The following is a 21,366-nucleotide window of genomic DNA, read 5'->3' as shown; positions in this document are numbered from 1 at the left end:
TGGTCGGTACTCTCTGCGATGACAAAGACTTGATTGGATGTGTTTGATAATATCAGTGGAAATTTCATCACCAGATATTTGCCTTAGGTGATGACTCCTCTACAACAAATGTCACTTCCCCAAGTTACTTTCCATTGTTTAATGAGGGGTCTCCTTGGCCTTCCCCCATGAGGGGTCTCCTTGGCCTTCCCCCATTTATCCTCCACAAGGCTAAAATGAGAGAAAGCAAGTATTTGTGAGCAGTCCCCTTAGTAGGATTATTGTTTATCTATCTTTCTTCATACTGACAGAGGTTACAGTCAAGAGTTAGGAACAAAAACAGCAACCAAAGATGGGATTGTCTATGATAAAGATGGCCATCGGCCAAGATAGAATAAGGTTCAGGTCTTTTAATATCCTACTATTTATGGCAACTGTCTAGCAGAGTGGCTAGCACAAAGTTGACCCCGAGACAAGCCTACTCATTGAGGAGAATATATTTTTAAAGATTACACACACACACACACACACACACACACTCTCTCTCTCTCTCTCTCTCATAAAATTTGATGTAAACAAATAGAGGAAGTAGGTTGGTGTCAGCTCATCAAAAAAAGATTTTGTATTTTCCAATTTAAGATGCATCTCAAAAATGTAACTGTTAGGCAGTAAGAGAGACCTGGAGTGGTATCTCTGGAAAGGGATCTGAATGAACAAAGGTGATGAAACCCTTTGTGAGGTAATGACAACTGAACTGAGTCCACAAAGATAAGCAGAAGTTAGCTGGTAAGCAAAGGTAGAAATGGGAGAATGACAAGCAAGCATAATGGTATTGAAGGGCATAATGTGTAGTTTATTACTGATAAAGGTTAAAGTAGGTGGACAATATTGACTGGAGTCAACAAAACTCAACAGATGTGGATGATCAGGTCATGATCCTGGAGTCCCAGGATTGAATCCTGCTTCAGGCTCCCTGCTCAGCTGGGAATTTGCTTCTGACCCTCCTCCCCCATGTAGGCTCCAGGCCTGGCATAGTTTGCATACCATGCCAAAGAACTTGGACTTTGTCTCAGGCAGTGAGGCACACTGTTCAATCAGATTTTCAGAAGGCTTGGCGAAGAATCCCTATAGCTGTGTTGGCTGTGGAAATGTTAATGTGCCAAATCATAAACACACATACACAGTCCAGTCTCTGCCCAGTGCTCTAAGGATTTTCTAGTCTTATTGAAGTTCAAGAAATTTCAATATTGACTCATATTTTAAAGGGAAAATAGGGAAGAGTTTAGTAGATAAGCTAATGAACTTGGGATAATGCAAAATAAAAGGAGCAGGATATAACTGTTTTGGGTGTTAGCAGGGCTAGGAAGAGGAAGGGAAGAGTATGCAAATGTGGAGAAATAGGAAAGGTGAAACATGGTTGAGTCTGGCAAAAACTGAGCTTGTCCGAAGCACAGAAGTAATGATAGGTGAGCCAGTGCAGGACCTGGAACAATGTGCATCTTGATAAATAATTCTACTACTTTCTTCGAGGAAGATGTATTTCAGAGGTAGGAGAGGGGAAGTGTCCTGCCACTTAAATAGAAGAATAATAGAATTCAGCACTGAACTTTAGAAAGACCACCCTTTCCTCATGCAATTTGGAGAATGGGTAGCCTGGCAATGGACTAGAGGCAGAGTCTGGTAAGTATGCTCTTAATATAGTCCAGTTGAGAAGAATTTAATTCTGAATTAATAGAGGTGTGAGCAGGGATGGGGAAGAAGGAGTAGATCTCATTTAAGTTAGAGACAAAATATTTGTCTTTAGTGTTGATTGAAAATGGGGCTACTGAAAGAGTATGCGGGGATAAAGCTCAAATTAAGGGCTTTATCAGTGAAGGCCTGTTGGATACTCCTTATCAAGAGGAATAAGGTCAGAACCCTCTAAATTAGGTGATTAGGGTTTTCTTGGGTTTAGTGTTCAGTTTGGTGCTATTAAGTTTGCATCAGGCTAAGTGACCAGTATATAGATGTTGCCTCAATCCAGCTAACATCCCTCACTTGGATATCCCCCAAGAGAGAGAAATCATAAGGACCCATGCCCACTGGGGAGCATAGTATCATTTTCTTGTTATTACTGCTCACTGCCAAACTCCAACAAATGGGGATGGGGGATATAACTTGGACTTGAGGCAGAAGGTCGATAACTATATCCCTGAACTTAAGGCTAGAGTTCACCTCGACTCTATGTAGAGCTTGGGTGGGAGGAAGACAGGAGAGAGCAGAAATGAACTAGAGATTTGATGGCTCTGTCCAACCTAAGTTAGAAGAGTGTGCAAGAGACACTCAGGTAAAGTTGCATGGGTAAATTTAAAAATAAAACAAGCAAAAACAATATAACTTATTATGGAAAATTTTGAATATACATAAAAGCAGAAAGATTAGCATAATGAATTCTAGTTATCAGGGAGCTTCAGTTATCAAGATAAAACCACTAATGTTTCATGAGCACATCAAGCTGTAAACTATTTTAAGGAAGATCTAGGACATCCTATCTATTCATGTGTAAGTTCATCAGTATGTATACTTAAGAGATAACATCCCCCACCTTAGTAAGATTTTAGTCTCTTAGAAATCCTACTCAAGCTTGTTAACCTTGTCCTTCTCTTTGGACAAAGTAGGACGTGGGTGTAACTCTCTTCTCTCAACTTCATACACACAAAGGACATCCAATAGCACATTATACATGGGATTTAATCCTTCAGCTTCACCTGAAAGAATTTTAAATCAGTATCCAAGTCTCACATCCAAACTGCAATGCTGCAAAATAAAAGAACACAGGAATTTATGTGGTAATTTTGTTCAGAATAATTTGTAGGGATTTGCATAGCAATATTTTTCAGAAGTGAAAAATTAACCACAGTATATTGCCTTAAAAATCAAAACAAAACAAAACAAATTTTCAGTTCTCAAGACTGTTAGATTTTTTCAGTCCAATATCACAAGAAAGATATTGCCTTTCTCACAGCTACAAAATTAAAGTGGATGGGAGGGGAAGCCAGTGGTGGTGCAGAAGTGAAGCCCAGAGTGGTTGAATATCAAACTTTTAGCTCTGATTTTATTGACAACAGAGCAGATTTAGATAGCAACCCAAGTCATACTGAACAATGTAATGTGTACCCTGCAATAGGTCTACTTAGGAACAATCGAAACAGTTCTGAGAAATAGTAGATATTATGTTGGCAATTCTCACAATAATTATTGTAGGGATACTGTTAAATTTTTCCACAGATTTGTTATAGTGTTTTTACATACTTGAAGCCATTCATGACACATTGAATAAGGACCCAAGGAATAACTGCTGCCTTATTGGAAATTTGGAATTTGCAACATTTTCAATAGGGACTGGTTGTACTTTAGTAATATGTGTGGGTTGTCCAGATGGGGTGGGGCCGGTGGCACAGGCAGTAAAAGAGATTACCCAAGGTAGATCAAAGGATATAGAAGCTTATTGAAAAATATGCTGTAAGGGGCAGTGGTACCGCTGCAAAGGAACGACTCTCTGCCACGTGGAGGTGGTGAGGGGCTATAGTTATAGGGTGGAGTGAGGAAGTATGGAAACAATGGGATTTTCCCTTTTTTGGTAATCTTGGGTAGTGGGCCTGGTTGTAAATAAGCCCGCTGGTTAGTTCGGGCCCATGACCATTTCTAGGTGAGTTGCTTAAAGAGCCAATGTGTATTCAGCTGAGTGGTCACTGTGGGCCCATTTGCCTTGCTCAAATTTCTGTGGCTCAAGCCTGTTGCCTAAAACTGGCCTCTACATTCTTCCCTGAGAGGTCAACAATAATAAATCTCTGGCATTTGGGCAGAGGTCTCATCTTCAGCAGCTGCTTCATGCTGGATTTGGCCGGGGGTGGGGGGAGATGCTATCCCTACATAAATGTGTTGGTCCATCAGGGGTTTTCTGCCGTTATAGACCAGAGCACGGAATTATATTAACGTGCTGCTCGGTGATTGGAGTAAAACTCCATGGTGGCCTGGTCCATGGGATTTAGAAGAAGGGGATCCTGGGATGGTATGAGCTAGAATCCTTATTGAATCATCATTTGTATATAGAATTGTTGCATTCTAGAAGAGACAGATTGAACAAAGAGATTAAAGGGTGGGGGCAATAATTAGGAGTCTTGAGTAATGAAGCTGGGGGTCCATAGAAGGGAAAAAGCCAGGAGATAGGTATGACCAGGTTTCTTTCCTGGAAAACCATCCTTGCATAGCACAGTACCAGAGGGAGGAAGACTGTTTAATCGAACTGTGGACATTTTCTTGTATATGTCCTGATTAATTGACCCAAAAGCTACATTGTTCTTTTAACATGGCACAGGACACCCCCTGGGCCATAGCTAGGAGCTCTAAACCATGACAGTTTTGCAAGACGACCACAGCTGAAGACTCCAATTGGGTTTGCATAGTTAGGATGGTTTAGCTATTGTTTCTAGGCTTTTTGTGACCTTTAGGGATAAATTAGGATAGACCATGCATAAGGTTACAATACCTTCCACCCCGGCTCCAATTTCTGCAGTTATTCCTATGCCAGTGAGAAAGGGATTAAGTGAGGAGCGTGCTTCACTAGGGTGAGGTGCATCCGAATAACAGAAGGGGCATGGGACTGCCCCCTGGAGTATAAAAATATCTGGGGAAAGCATTATAGTGGTGCAAGTACTAGTCCAATGGTGGAGAGACAGCTGCGGATAGCAATACAGATAATGTGTCTTTCCAGGACTTCAATAACAATCACCAACAAACTCATTCTCTTTGATATAAGCAAGACTAGCTTAACTTTTTAAACATTTTATTTATTTATTTATTTATTTATTTATTTATTTGAGAGAGACAGAGATTAAGAGAAGGGGCAGAGGGAGAGAGAGAGAGAGAGCGTCTCAAGCAGACTTCAGGCTGAGTGTGGAGCCAGATGTGGAGCTCGATCTCATGTCCCTGAGATCATGACCTGAGCCAAAATAAAGAGTCAGACCCTTAACTGACTGAGCCAAGCAGATGCCCCTGGATTAACCTCATAAATAGGACAACCATTATTAAAAACTTCTTATATATGCCAACTCACTTAAACCAACTCATCCCTATAAGGTGGATTTTAATATCTAATTGTAGAGGGGAAAACACTGGCCAAGGTGTATGATATCAACACATCTCAACAGAACTTACTGTCATATTCTAAATCTGGTGCTCCTTTTAGATATCAACGTATTTGATATGTTATTCTTTTTAGGGGAATAATCTTCTCTCCTTGCCTTAGTAACTCCTTCTTATCCTTCAGGTATTAACTCCTTTATTACTTTTAGGAACAGTTCCTAGTTTCCCTTCTCGTAGGCTATTAGGGACACAGTTTTCATGCTTTCATATTCTTAGTAATTTTATTTATAAATGTTCATATTAAACAGTAAAATGCTCATAATCCTCTTCTAATTAACCAAAATATTGGCTTAATCAACACTGTACATTTCCTGGGTAAAAGCATAGACACACAGCCAATAGACTTCTCTAGAATGTCTTGACACTTTGTTGCTGCTATTTGCATTGTTTATTCAAATATGTTGTGTTTGTTTCCAACCCCATTTATTCCATTTGCACTTTTCATTGCAATTATTTATTGTATTTCATTGTGTTTATGCAATATTTAATTATAGTACAGCAAGAAAGAATAGCTGTATTTATGAAAACAAAATGGAATATTTATAAAGACACTGTAAAGAACGTTGAAAAAAATGTTCCTACGTTAGGTGAGCAAAAGCAATACAAAAGAGTGGGAGAAATTCCGAATTGATGCTGTACTTATTTTACACATGTAAGTTTTCATCTCTCTTTGATGAAATTGAAATAAAAAAAATTGGACAGGGAGCATCGTGCAATAGAAGCAAGTTTGATTTCTAATCAATAGGCATATATTTTGCAAAATATGTTTTCTTACATCAAAAGACTGATGAGTATAAATGTATATATTTAAATTAAAAATTGTGTGTAAGTTTTGGAATACTCATTTTGATTCCCAGTTTAACCATGTTTTTAGTCTTGCTAACCATATCACCAAGTTCCAACAAATCATGAATACTAATATAATTTAATTCATGAGAATTTAATGAAGGGACATTTGCAGACATATGAGCAAATTTAAGGAAATGAACAATGGATGGTGAAACGTCTGACTTCTCACCACTGGATGACATTTTCACCCCTAGACCTAAAAACACAAAGGACCAGATGGTGTTACTAGAGCCAGATATGGCCTGGAACATTGAAACAGTAGTTGTTTCATGTAAGTTGTGGTAACAGGTAGAGGAAGTAAGCCCTTGCCAGAACCACAGCCACATAATAAGAAGACAGACGAGAAAAAAATATCCTGCCTTCTCTTTCCACTGGCTCTCCAGTTTCTGGTGGTGCCACTCATTGGCCTACCTCAACTGGTATCCAGAGGAGTCTAGGTAATGCCGTCTGACTGTTCTCAGCCCCTCCCCCCAGGGTTTACAGCAAGGCAGAAAAGAGTGATATAGTGTGGGTGAGGGGTGCTGTGTGGTTCCTGCCTTCAGCTCAGGTCATGATCTCAGAGTCCTGGGACTGAGTCTCATGTGGGCTTCCTGCTCAGCAGGAATTCTGCTTCTTGCTCTCCCTCTAACCCCTTCCCCTGCTTGTGCTCTATCTGTTGTGCACGATCTCTCTCCCTCTCTCGTAAATAAATAAAATCTTTAAAAAAAAAAAAAGAAATGAAGGAAGGGAGAAAGAAAGAGAGAAAGAAAGGAAGGAAGGAAGGAAGGAAGGAAGGAAGAAAATGTGGGTGGTAAAATATCCAACCCACAGTGCCCAAGTACAAGTCCCCATGATGAGCAAGTAGGGTCCCTCCAAATGTATTTATCAGTTACCTTCCCCATCAGACTGTAAACCCTGTAAAAGGAACAACGTGTTCATTTTGTGTGTGCTCTAGTCATCAACTGGTAAGTACCTGCATAGTATAGACAATCAATCCATGTTAGTTGACTTAGTAATATTTAGGAAGAGAAGTTCAACTTTAAGATTGAATTGACTCTCTTGATTTTTTCTGTAATGCAAGATCATTGTATGGGTTGGTAACACACAGTGGCGTTAAGAGATTGAACTCTGCCCATCAGTTTAGTTTCTACAAACGTAAGAAGAGTGATATGCTAGATTTGGCTTTGGTTACTAGCAGCATGTTATGGATTTGAACCAGTTACCCATAGGGGAGAAGCACCATTGCTAAGGTACTCAGCTGTGTAGTCTTTTCAGGAGAGAAGTTAATGAGTTCTCAGGAAAACACTATAACTTTTATCATTCATCATTTTTTTTCTTTCCTCGTCAACAGCTTATGCTAATTTATTTCACCGTATTCACAGAATAGCTCCAAAAAGTAAATTATGTACTCTCGCCATGCCGTTGATTCATAATGCTTTCCTAGAAGAAAACAACTCAAGTAAAACTCTAAGAATTAGGTATTCTTGCATTGTTTCCCTCAATTTATTTGATTTTTCTGCCCTTTGTAATAGCACTTTGTCTATTCACACATATATCTCTGTAAGCATTAAGCCCTAGAAGAGTATTTTTATGGCTTAGATAAAATGGAAAGTTAACAAATCTGATAAATATATTGAAAAAATAATAAGACAGGTTGGGAGACAGGTGTTACTAGACATAGACTATCAGATCTTAAAACCTCTTAGCTTCTTCTTGCCCAAATCCATTATTTGTAAATGAAGTTTCTGAGAACTATATTGGCTATGAAAACACAGAACCCCATATAGAAAATTCACTCCCTCTCTGGGATTTCAAAGTTTCTCTTTTCTAGCTGGGTTCCTTTATTTTCCCATCCTACTCTGAGAACACTAACCAAGATAATGGGATGGGATTTCATTTGACAACAAGCTCTCTCACTGGGAATGTCTAAATGTAAAACCAGTTTATTCCAGTCTCCAAGTATTACAAGTGTCTCTTTCTGTATCATCTTTCACTTCATATCTAATGTTATTTGTATGCCTTTTATGGGCTCCCCAGGAAATTGAGCTCCTATTATGCTGCAATCGTGTTTTTAAAAATCTCTATGTCCTCAACAATGAGCAAAATACTTGGTACAAGGTGCTAGACACATAGCATTTTGTGGGAATAATCAAATGCAACAAAATATATATCCCAGGTCCCTACTCAAGGCTCCTTTCACTATACTTTTTCACGGACTAGTTTTTTGAGCCCCTTTCTACACCGTCAACGGTTTCACATCGCATGTTTGAAGGAAAAGATCTTAAACAAATACGAAATAATTTTGTTTCTATCACTTATTCTGTGCATTATTAAATGAGGAAAATGTTAAAACAATTAACACATGGAAACCAAAACCGCATTCACATTAAGCTCAAATGCTATTTCCACAAAATTAAATAAGTCAAAATAGTCATGACTTCTTTGCAATTCCGGAGATTAGATCAGGGAGTTCTGGCTCCCCTTTGTTCCTCCACATTGTGTTCAGAGCTATAGAAACATGTGTTTACAAATTGTTCTTTTGTATTTTCTACTTATCTAAACCCCCCAGATGGGAGTTCAAGCAAAGGAATTACAGGAAACTAACTTACTCCGACAGCTAAGCATGCGGCTGAGCGAGACCTAAGTGGCTTGGAGGGGAAGACCTTTAAATGAGCTCGGGCAAGAAGAGGCTGCTGGTCTAACCGGTGACAGTCCTGAGTAGGCGGATCCAAGCGCAGAGGGAGCCCAAGCAGATAGCACCACCAGAAGATGGGGCCAGGCCATGGGCGTGGAGAGTGAAGACAAGAGGTCTTCACCAGGAAATACCTGAATCCGGCGAGGCCATGGGATGGGGAGGATGGGTAAGTGGGGATTGCCTTAGAGACCAAATTTTGCTACCTGAAGTTATAAAAGTATCCAGGTTCTTCCTTGTGGCACTAGATTCTGGATAATGGCCCCTAAGGGAAGGGTTTAGTTTTCTTACATAGTTAATGGCAAAAATTGAAATGTTTAAAATTGATGAAACACATACATGCAGGCACTTGCATTTCTACGTGCGTGTAAGTGAATAGGTAGAGCTCCAGACCCGGGATAGCCAAGTGGTTTCACCTTCGGTGGTGACATTGAAGAGTTAAGTGGACCCCTGCTCAGCTATGTCGAAAAAGATTCTGAAACTGCAAGAATCATGGAACGTGCACACACACACACACATGCACACACACACACATACATTCACACACGTCCCACGTACAGGCGTTTAACAATACCCATCTCGTACTTGCTCTATGCTTATCATGATCCCAAACACTTCATAAATAGAAACATGTTTAATTCTCATGAAAAATTAAAATGTAGATACTATTATTACCATTTTAAGGATGAGGACACTGAACCATCCACAGCTGCATAGTTGGAAGTAGCAGAACCAGATTTTGAATTTAGGGGCCGTAGCGCAGGCCTTACGTGGGTGATCACTGTATTTGACTGCCTCTTGTGATACACTCCAATTTGTTTTTTTAAGATTTTATTTATTTATTTGACAGAGAGAGATCACAAGTAGGCAGAGAGGCAGGCAGAGAGAGAGAGGGAAGCAGGGTCCCTGCTGAGCAGAGAGCCCGATGCGGGACTCGATCCCAGGACCCTGAGATCATGACCTGAGCCAAAGGCAGTGGCTTAACCTACTGAGCCACCCAGGCACCCTACACTCCAATTTTTCATAAAATGTTCGTTGAGCACATGCTTTGAGCCAGGCACTGTTCTTGGTACCACAACAATAGTAATGAACCACTCAAAACCCCAGTTCTCCTGATACATCCCAGTGGCAGAGACAAGGATAGCTAAGTACGTGAATTGGTGCGTGAAATAATTTCAGATAAAGTATTAGATGAAATCAACAGAAAACAATAAAATGGGGAACAATAAGGAAAGCTTTGAGGATACGGTTTATGAATTGCAACCTGAATGGTGAGTAGCCAATCTTATGAGGAAGAACATTCCAGACGGAGGGGGCAACAGATAAAATCCTTGAGACATGAACAAGCTTTGCCTATTCTAGGAACAAAGAGGAGGATTGTATGGCTGGAGAATGCAAGAGTAGCAGGAGTTTTTGTGGAAAAGGTGTTCAGACAACAATTCATACCTGATGTCGTGTGTCATGTTAAGGAGTTGAATGATGTTACCTATGAACATAGTAGGGGAGACACCATATGCAACTTTTGTTTGTCGTCCTCAGCTTTTGTATGACTGCTTGCTCACTCTTGGTCCTAGTGGGTTCCTTCAGTGGTCGAGCTTTCATGGTTTTGAAATGTTTATTAATCTAGGTATTTATTTCTGAACCTATTGTAGGTTTTAAAATTCTGATATATTATGTGGGAAAGCACCCTTTCATTTAAACAGCGATGTCCAAATCAACTTCTAAATGCAAAACCAAGACACAGGTTCTGAAGTCCCTGTTCCTATCTCAAGATTATTAATTAAAATGAGGACAGCATCAATAATGGAAGAATTACCTATTTAGAAAGTGCATAATGGAGCTTTCCACTCTTGGAGGTTCATTAAATGATTTTATTCTTTGAAAAAAGAAATCTGCCTCTGCACAGTTTATAGGTACTTCCTATTTATTTAAATTAGACTGAATTATTCTGAACAAAATATAGAGTTCAGAACAATTATTAAAGAATTAACTTGGGTAGCTGAAAGGATTCACAATTTTAATTTTCATTTATATGATTATTGAAAATCAAAGGTATTCATATTGAATTATCAGCATTCTGTGGTTGGCTTAGTCAGAAAGTAAAGGATACCTTTCATGATTTTTTTTCTCATAAAAATGATATTCTAGGCCTTGTGAGAAACAAGTATTTTATATATTTGATAAATGTCAAGGCTGGGGTATCATTTTAAAACAAGAAGGTAAAAGGACAGGAAACAACTAGTATTTTACAGGTGAGGATGATAAATTCCCCCCCCCTTTGGTGCAAAATGGAGGTTGGTAAATTCTTAATGATAAAATTCATTATAGTGGCAGTAATTCAATTTGGCCTTGGTTTCAGGAAATTTGAGTTCTACACTCTGCTTTATAAACTAAATAGCATGTAACCATTCATAATCATCAAAATTAAAAAGTTTGAACCAAAGGATGTTAACATAGAGTTTCACGGGGTAACTTATTGATTTAATGGATTTCAAAATATAATGGTAAGACATTCTTCATTTTTTTTCAAATATAATTGTTCTTCATTAAATTACAAATGGCAGAGACCATTTTTTACTAAATTCTCAGGTTCTAACATGTAGTAGCTGCTCAATAAATGTCCTGGTGGGGTGCCTGGGTGGCTCAGTGGGTTAAGCCACTGCCTTCGGCTCAGGTCATGATCTCAGGGTCCTGGGATCGAGTCCCATATCGGGCTCTCTGCTCAGCAGGGAGCCTGCTTCCCTCTCTCTCTCTGTGCCTGCCTCTCTGTCTACTTGTGATTTCTGTCAAATAAATAAATAAAATTAAAAATAAATAAATAAATAAATGTCCTGGTGGCTTTTTGTTAATGTAGGAGTAAACGGATGAATATATAAATTAGGAAAGAAAGAAAGAAAAATATAATTAAAAACTATTTTTAGAAGACTCATTAGATGGTAATTGGTCAATAATTCGATGGCCTTTGTCCTTCAAAACAGATGCGTTTATTTTCCACAAGACTTGTAAGGCTACATTTATACTAAAGATATCTTAAGGTACATTTAAGATCTAAAGATTTAATGACCTAATAATATTTCATGTGAAATATTTTATAAGCTAAGTAACATACATAAATGAGGAAGGAGCCAGGACCAAAATGACCACTATGCCAAACAACTTTGCCTTCTCCTTCTGGGTCTGCTTTCCACCCTTCTTCCCAGTTATCTTAAAGCCAGAAAGATCATCGGTGTGTGCTGACAAGTTTCTCTGTCCTCATGCTTACAGTTGTAAAAAGCCATGGCTATTCCCAATAGGAGAGCAGAATAGGGAGTTGATTAAGGTCAGAATATATATTTCTATGGCTTATTATACACAAGCAATGAATCATGGAACACTATGTCAAAAACTAATGATGTACTGCCTGGTGACTAACATAACATAATAAAAAATAATACAAAGTCAAAAAACATTAAAATGTTTAAGAAAAAAAAACTTTCTTGAAAACACCCTATTTTGAGATCATGTTTTTCTTAGAAACCGGAATGATAAACTACCCATTATTTTTAATTATTAAAAAATCCAAGAGTTAAACAACAACCAAAAAATTGCTTTACTCATTAAACTTTGTTTTAGTTAGCTATTCAGCAGGGAAAAAAAAAAAAAAGGTGGCCCATTCAAAAGGGGTGTCCAAAGTAAATTTAATGGAGAATCCCAGTTTACAAGACAGGGATGGTAATGCATCTCAGGGAGCAGCCACTGCAAAACTATAGCTACGAAGGGAGAGAAACACAGGTTGAGGGAATCTGTTGGGAGCAGCGTGCGGAGCTCTTCCCCCCAGGGCACAGCAGGAAGAATCACGAGGGCGGGCATATTTGGAGCGGCCACGGAGAATTACTAAGAGACAACACGTGTGTGACCTTAGGTTTGGCAACTGGGATAGTTAATTTTATGTAAACTCAACTTGACGGGGCCAGAGATATGTCCAGAGAGCTGAGTAAAAATTATTTCTCGGTGTGTCTGCGCGTGTTTTTCTGGAAAAGAGTAGCCTTTCATTTATAGAGAGTTAAGCAGAGGGCTCTCTCCAAAGTGCCTAGAAAGCCTCCGATGCACTGAGGGCCTAAATACAACCAAAAGGCAGAGAAAGAGGGAATTTGCTCTCCATTTGACTGCTTGAGCTGGAGGTCTGGGTTTTGTCCTGCCCTCTAATGGGGACCGACATGGTCCTCATGACTTGGGATTTGGACCAGAAATATACCACCACTTCTTAGGCCTCCAGCTTGCAAGGGGTGGGGGGGTCCTCTCAGGATCCAGTAGTCACCTTAGCCGATTCTTTTTTTTTTTATTTCCCAAGATTTTATTTATTTATTGGACAGAGAGAGAGAGAGAGAGAGAGCACGCGCACACAAAAGCAAGGGGAGCAGCAGAGGGAGAGGGAGAAGCAGGCTTTCCGGCAGCAGGGAGCCCAATGCAGGGCTCAATCCCAGGACCCTGGTGTCTTGACCGGAGCTGAAGGCAAATGCTTAATGACCGAACCACCCACGCGCCCTGAGCCCAAATTCGAATGTCATTACAAATCCCTTACTCTCTAAATTGGTATAGAAATAAATATAGATAGAGATATATGAAAGGATATGTATATTTCAGAGATAGATCTAGATCTCGATCTCCTTGTGCTGCCTGGTGACCAGGGGGAATCCACCCCAGGGGCATGGGGCAGGCAGTCCAAGCTCAGTTCTCACTGCCATCCCCCAGAGTAGACACTCTGCTAGGCTGCCCTCCACGTTCTCCATCTCGTGTGGGTTGGTGAGGTAGTCCCCCAACCCTTTGAAAAACTGGACCAGTTACTGCAAATAGTGAGGCTCTGGGAAGTTACGCAGGTGGGTGTCGTGGTGTCAGTGGCCAGGTGCTGCCGATCCAGCAGACTCTGGTCCACGCTCTTCTCCAGGTGAAAGCCACACTCTATCACCTTCAGGCAGCTTTTTTGGTCATTGTGCTGGAGCTTCTCGGTACCTTCTAGACGGACTCAGATCCCACGCTGGTTTGGCGGCTGCATGAACTGTTGCCTCTCCTCTCCGAACTGCCGCAGGTCGTCCCGTGGAATCTTCTGTCGGTGAGCAGTACTCCAGCCCCAGGGCGTGTGCCCACGACATGTGGTTCTCAAATTTGACCGTGCATGAAATTCAGTGGAGGTGTTTTTTTTTTTTTAAATCCTAGTATATTGATCGCATGTCAGAGCAATTATTTCAGAACCTCAGAAAGGACATCTTTGTTTTTTAAGTTTTCTAGATGATTCGTATATGTATGCAAAGTGGGGAACTACTAGTGTGGTGCAAATTTTCTCAACTTAATATTCGGACCAGATAACAATTTGTCGTGGGATGTCGTCCTATGCTTTGGAGGGTGTTTAGCTACAGTTCTACCCTCTACCACTAAATGCCAGTAGTTCCTCTCAGCCACATACTATCCATCGAAAATATCTCTAGATATTGCCAACTATCTCCTGGGAGTAAAATCATACCTACATGGGAGCCAGCGGTGTAATGGAAAGAAACAAACTCAAGTAGGATTAAATCCAGTTTTTAGCACGGTAGGATTAAGCTCTCCTCCACTGATAAATTATCTCAGAATCTGAGGTATTAACCTGTTCCTCTGTAATTTGGGAATACAGCTTTTAGTATATAAGGCACCTGATATGTGGTAAGCAGCTTAAAACGTTGGTTCTTACTCTGTTTCAAACTTTTAGTGATTAAAGGAAAACTGTTGATTTTTGGAGTCCTGCATGATATTTTGAAATGAATACATTTTTAATCTTGGCAAAAGAAGACAAAGAATATTGTTCTAAAAATAGGCTAGCATTTTAAGATACAGAAACTCTGGAGTTTCGGTCAAATCCTGCTCTAAACTGCAGGGATATCCAGCTTAAGACATCACTGTCGCTGGAGAGCAATTCACAGGTCAGCTCCAATTATCAATTACCAGGAATGTTGTGGAAGCAAAGCATGTCTGTGCCAACCAGTGGTTTTATACTTCGTGGTCAAATAATATAGAGATTGTAACAGTACAAAAGATAATTGCCACTATTCCAGAGTAAAACCTCTTACAGGGCAAACCAGAAATGTTCATTTTTCTAAGTTCTTTTGCCGAGTAGTTAGTGACTATAACTGTGACTTGACTTTTGTCACCTGAGTAATCATAGGAAGGGTTACTCAAGCAATTTATCAAGCCAAATGGAATATAGCCACAGAGGAATAATGTGTTTAGAAAATAGATCTATTTCATCATGTTGCCCCTATAACACAGACCTTGCCTATCATGTGGGGCTCTGACTGCTAATCAAGGGAGTTCTATTCATTTCAGGTATCAGGAAAGGAGAGTGGGTTTACTCAAAAATTTTATTCAACAGTTATCATTTATCCCCTGCAAGTGGCCCATTCATCTTATCAGAGACACACTTGGTCTAGCATGTGCTAGTGTTGCCATAGATCCTATTCATTTGATACGATTTAAAATTTCACTATTTTAACATTTCTTCCATGTCTACTACGTGCTAGAAATCACTTGAGATACAGTGAATTCAATATGGTAATGTCGAATGGGTGGGAAAAGACTTTTTTTTTCCCTGCTCTTTTTAGATTCAGTATAATGGAGAAGACCTATTAATGAAATAATTGCACAAGTAAATGTGGAACTCACACTGTTATTTCTTACATGTCATCTGTGGAGACATAATTCACATATCCTAAAACTCGAACCTCTGAGGTGTGCAGTTCAGTGGTTTTTATGCAACTTACAATTTTGTACATAACACCTATGTGAGTGTGGAACATTTTCATGACCCTGTGAAGAAACCTTGTACTCCTTTAGCAGTCATTTTTCATTTCCCCCTTTCCCAAGCCTCTGACAATTCTAATCTTTTTTCTGTCTCTGCAGATTTTCTTTTGCTGGGCATTTTGCGTGAATGAGATGGCTCCCTACGCAGTCTTGTTTGTCTGACTCCTTTCACCTGACCATAATTTTTGGAAGTTCATTCAAATTGTAGTATCTATCAGAACATCACTTCTTTTTATGGCTGAATAATATTCTGTTGTATGGATATACCGCATTTATCCATCCATCCATCAGTGGATGAATGTTAGAGCTATATCCACTTTTGGCTGGTATGAATAGTATTTCCATGAACATTCGAGTACATTTTTTTTTTTTTTTTTTGTAGATAATATGCTTAAGATTCTCTTAGGTATTTACCTGGGGTGAAATTGCTGAATTCTATGGTAACTCTTTTTTTTTTTTAAACATTTTAAGTTTTTAGTTGCATGATTTAAAAAAAAATGTCCCAAGTACAAGTGTCTTACCAGATATATGACTTGCAAATATTATCTCCCAGTCTGTAGGTTGTCTTGTCACTTTCTTTCTTTTTTTTTTTTTTTAAAGATTTATTTATTTGAGAGAGCGAGCAAGCAGGGGTAGGGACAGAGGGAGGAGCGAGGAGGAATCCTTGAGCAGACTCCCCACTGAGCATGGAGCCAGATGCGGAGCTCAGGCCCATCACCCTGAGACATGACCTGAATTGAAATCAAGAGTCAGATGCTTATCCATCTGAGTCACCCAGGCACCCCGTCTTACCACTTTCTTGATGGTGTCCTTTTAAATACAAAATTTTTAACTTTGAAGTCCAATTTAGCCACAATCTCTTTTGCTCCTTGGGCTATAATATCATATATATGAAAACCTTGTCTACTCCAGATACTTAAAGATGTGCACTTGGGTTTTCTTTTAAGAGTTTTATAGTTTTGGGTCTGACATTTGAGTCTATTGTCCGTTTTGAGTAAAATTTTTGTGTACTGTTCTAGGTAGGAGTCTGACTTCATTCTTTCCAATTGGTGTGCATCTGTGTCAGCATCATCTGACGAAAAGACAAATCTTCCCTCCCCCACGCCGTTGACTTTCTTTGCTCCTTGTTAAAAATCAATTAGCCACAAATAATAGGGTTTACTTCTAGACTATTGATTTTATTTATTTATTTGACAAAGAGAGAGACAGCGAGAGAGGGAACACAGGCAGGCGGAATAGGAGAGGGAGAAGTAGGCTTCCCACCAGATTGAGAGCATGGCGCAGGGCTCAATCCCAGGACCCTGGGATCATGACCTAAGCCAAAGGCAGATGCTTAATGACTGAGCCACCCAGGTGCCTCTCAACTTTTTATTTATTTCTGCATGTTATATATCTTTTTCCTTCCCATTACTACCAATCCATTTGTGTATTTGAATCTAAAATATGTCTCTTAGAGACAGTGTATTTGTATCATGTACTTCTCTTTCCAGTAGGGCTATCTCTACCTTTGGGGCATGCGGTCCATTTATTTCTTTAGTGTTATTACTGATAGTTACCATTATGTCTGTCATTTCACTATTCATTATGTCTTATTTTTATATTATTGTTTTCCTACAACACTACCTTCATTTTTGTTAGATATTTTGGGGTATAACATCTTAATTTCTTGTTGATCTATCTTCCTTCCTTCCTTCTTTACTTCCTTCTTTTCTTTTTTCTTTTTTCTTTTCTTTTTTCTTTCTTTTACTTAAAAAAATTTCTTACTAGTTGACCTGGGAATTAAAATCCTATCTTAAAACTGTGTAGTTTGGATTAATATCAAACTAATTTCAGTAGTGTATTCTATATGTAATTTCTTCCATACAACTCTGTGCTTTTCCCTTTCTTTTTCTTATTATCTAACCATATTATGTTTTTATATAAGACATTTAACACAGTATCATAACTAATGTTTATGTCTTTGTATTTTCAATCAGGTGGAATAAGAAAAAATCTACAATTATACATTTATATTTTGATACTTATCTATGTAATTACATTTCCATTTCTCTTTATTTTTTTTAGTTATGAATTTGTGTTACTATGTCTTGTTCTTGGATTTTTTTTTTTAACCTGAGGGACCGCTTTTACTAATTCTGATAGAGAGGGTCTACTAGTGACAGATTCTTTGTTTTTATTTATCTGAAATGTCTTAATTTCTTCCTTGTTTTCAAAGGATAGTTTTGCTAGATAGAGATTTCTTATTTAGTCTTTTTCTTTCCATATATTGAAGAGTTCATCTCACTGTAGTCTGTCTTTTGTGGATTCTGATGAGAAATTACCCATGCAACTACCAACTCTTCTGCATGCAGTGATCCCATTTTTTTTCTCCCTTTCTGTTTTTAAAATTGTTGGCTTTTGATGGATTGACAATGATATATATCTTAGTGTAGATCTCTTTGAGTTATCCTACGTGGGCCTGTGGAGTTCCTGAATGTTTTTCCATCAAATTCACAGTTTTCAGGCATTATTTCTTTAAATATTTCTTCTTTTTTTCTCCTCACCTCTGGAATTCCCATTATGTGTATGTCAGTGTATTTATGTTCTAAAAGTTTGATACCCTGTTATTTTTTTAAGGACTTTATTTTTTTAACAGCAATTATAAGTTTCCAATAAGGGGTGCCTGGGTGGCTCAGTGGGTTAAAGCCTCTTCCTTTGGCTCAGGTCATGATCCCAGGGTCCTGGGATTGCGCCCTGCATTGGGCTCTCAGCAGGGAGCCTGCTTCCTCCTCTCTCTCTGCCTACTTGTGATCTCTGTCTGTCAAATAAATAAAATCTTTAAAAAAAAAAAGTAAAAAAAAATAAGTTTCCAATAAAACTAAGAGAGAGGTACAACCATCTCCCTTATGCCTCCACACATGCAGAGCCTCTTTCATTGTCAGCATGACTCACCAGAATGGTGTATTTTTTATAACTGATGAACCTATATTGACAAATTACCCAAAGTCCATAGCTTGCATTATGGTTCACTCTTGGTGTTATAATCTATGAGTCTGCACAAATAATGACATGTTGCACCATTATAATATCACACAGTGTTTTCATTGCCCTAGAAATCCTCTGTGTTCTATGTATTTATCTCTCCCTAACACATACCCCATGGAGACCACTGGTCTTTTTCCTGTCTCTTTAGTTTTATCTTTTCCAGAATGTCCAATAGTTGGACCATATAATAGCCTTTTCAGATTGGCTGCTTTCACATAGTAATATGCATTTCCGGTTTCTCCATGTCTCTTCAAGGCTTGATAGCTCATTTATTTGAGCAATGAATAATATTCTATTGTCTAGATTCTTCAGAATTTATTTATTCACTGACATACTGAAGGACATCTTGGTTGCTTCTAATTTTGAAAATTATGAATAAAGTTGCTATAAATATCCATGTGCAGGTTTTTGTGTGGGTGTGTTTTCAGCTCCTTTGGGTGAATACCAAGAAGATTTATTGCGGGATTGTGTGGTTAAGAGTATGTCTAATTTTGTAAGAAACCACCAAACTATCTTCCGAGGAGGGGTGTACCACCTTGCATTCCTATCACACTATATGAGAGCCCGTTGCTCCACATCCTTGTCAGAATTTGTTGTCGGTGTTACAGATTTTGGTCATTCTGATAAGTGTGGGGTGGTATGTCATTGTCATTTAATTCTGCATTTCCCTGATGACATATGATGTTGACCTTGTTTTAGTATGTTTATTTCCCACTGTGTCAAGTTTTTATTTTTCTGTTTTTTGTATTGTTTAGTCTTTACTGATGTATCTTTCAATGTACCATTTTTTCTTCTATCAGTTCAAATCTATTGTTGAGTCACCCTAGTAGAATTTTCATTTCAGTTATTACACTTTTCAACTCCAGAATTTCCATTTTTGTTTGTTTTTCTAAATAATTTCTCTCTCTGCTGATAGTCCATATTTGATGAAATATTGCTCCCCTACTTTCCATTAGTTCTTAGACTTAATTTCCGTTAGGGTTTTTTTGTTGTTAGTTTTATCATGTACTTACAGTAACTTCTTTAGAGTGTCTGTCTGTTAAGTGCAAGTTGGGCTTCCTCGGGGAACATTTTATATTGACTATTTTTTTCTTGTAGAAAGGCCATAGTTTCCTGTTTTGTTGCATATTTTGTTTTGTTGTTGTTTCAACATCAGCTGAAAATGTACCTGGATAGTATAAGGAAGAAAGGAAAGAGGAAAGGGAAATAGGAACCTTCCAGTTACAGGCGATAGCAGTATTAATGCTATGATATTATGGAGGTATTTTTAGAGAATTGAGTGGGAGTTTCTGGCCCCTAAATTGCATGCTAAAACTATTACTTCCCCATATACATAATTTCAGTAAATATCTGCAGAACAGAAACAGCCAAAAATCTAAAAAAAAAAAAAAAAAATGGAAGTCTCTTACAGTGCAAATGAAAATCATTTTGTTTATAATTGGCTTATTTTGTGTTGACGAGATTATTTATTTATTTATTTATTTATTTATTTTTTATTTTTTAAAGATTTTATTTGTTTACTTGACAGACAGAGATCACCAGTAGACAGAGAGGCAGGCAGAGAGAGAGAGAGGGAAGCAGGCTCCCTGCTGAGCAGAGAGCCCGATGCGGGACTCGATCCCAGGACGCTGAGATCATGACCTGAGCCGAAGGCAGCGGCTTAACCCACTGAGCCACCCAGGCGCCCGAGATTATTTATTATAAGATAGGTTCCCAGTAAAGGAAGATCAGTAGGCTCAGTAAGCAACTTAAACATGCCCGGAAACTGTATCTAGCTCCTACATGTGCACGGAGTGAGGGAAAGGAACATTGTGCCAGGTCTGAACAATATGTGTGTGTGTGTGTGTGTGTGTGTGTGTGTGTGAGTGATCTTAGTTGCTTACCTTTTTCACAGATAGTTTTCTTCCTAATAGTTTCTCCCACCTCTTAAGTACTAGATTCTATTATTCATGCTAGTGTATAGACAGGTGCCGAAGGCTCTAAGTCCTCTGCAGAGTTTGGGTGTGTGGCAAGTCCCTCTGAGAACACAGATGCTTGGAGGAGACTCCTGAAGTTAGGCTGAGAAGGAAAGGTTACCATTTCAGTTAAGTAAATAAATAGTATAGAGAAAGGGAAAGATACATGAACGCTCACCTCCTGCTAGGAGCTCTCTAAGACAGTCGGAACTTTAGTTTTCATTGCAAAGTAGAAAATGTTTCTTTTTAATTTGAAAATAACTGCAAGTTAGAGCCCAGTTGCCAAAGTCAAACACATCTTGGTACGAACATTACTTCAGAAGGTGAAGGAACTCTTGAGGGTTGTTTTTTGTTTGTTTGTTTGCTTGTTTGTTTTGCTCTGTTTTGTTTTGTTTTTGAGGGGAAGGATAATCATGGGAGAAGGGTGAAACAACAAAAAAGGAAATTCGTCTGCTTCTTTTCCTATAACAGAGAAGGGGTCAGAGAGCAGAAAAGAAACAAGAAACAGAAATAAAAGTCTATATCTGATTTTTTTTTTTTTTTTTTTTTTTTTAGCTTAAGTACTCTCAGGAGCCTTGAAGCACATACTTATATGTGAAATACATTTTTTTTTTAAAGAAAGAAAGGAAGAAGGAAGTGTGTTGGAGAGAAGGAAGTTTGAAGGAAGGGAAGAAAGAAAAAGGAAGGGAAAAAGAAAAAAACAGGAATATGGGAACAGTGATTAAATTCAATCAGGATGCAGAGAATTCACAGAAAAATAAATTAAAAATAAATTAAGATTGAATTTAAAGCAGTCCCATCTTTATTTGTTTATATATACAGCATCATTTCTTATATGTAGTGTAGCATGGTGGTATCAGGATGACTTTGGAGTCAGTCTGACTAACTGGAATC

The sequence above is a fragment of the Neovison vison genome, chromosome 7 (genome assembly GCF_020171115.1).
Source record: "Neovison vison isolate M4711 chromosome 7, ASM_NN_V1, whole genome shotgun sequence".
NCBI classification, from domain to species: Eukaryota; Metazoa; Chordata; class Mammalia; order Carnivora; family Mustelidae; genus Neogale; species Neogale vison.
The sequence above is the reverse complement of the archived record's forward strand: the minus strand, read 5'-3'. Positions refer to the sequence as shown.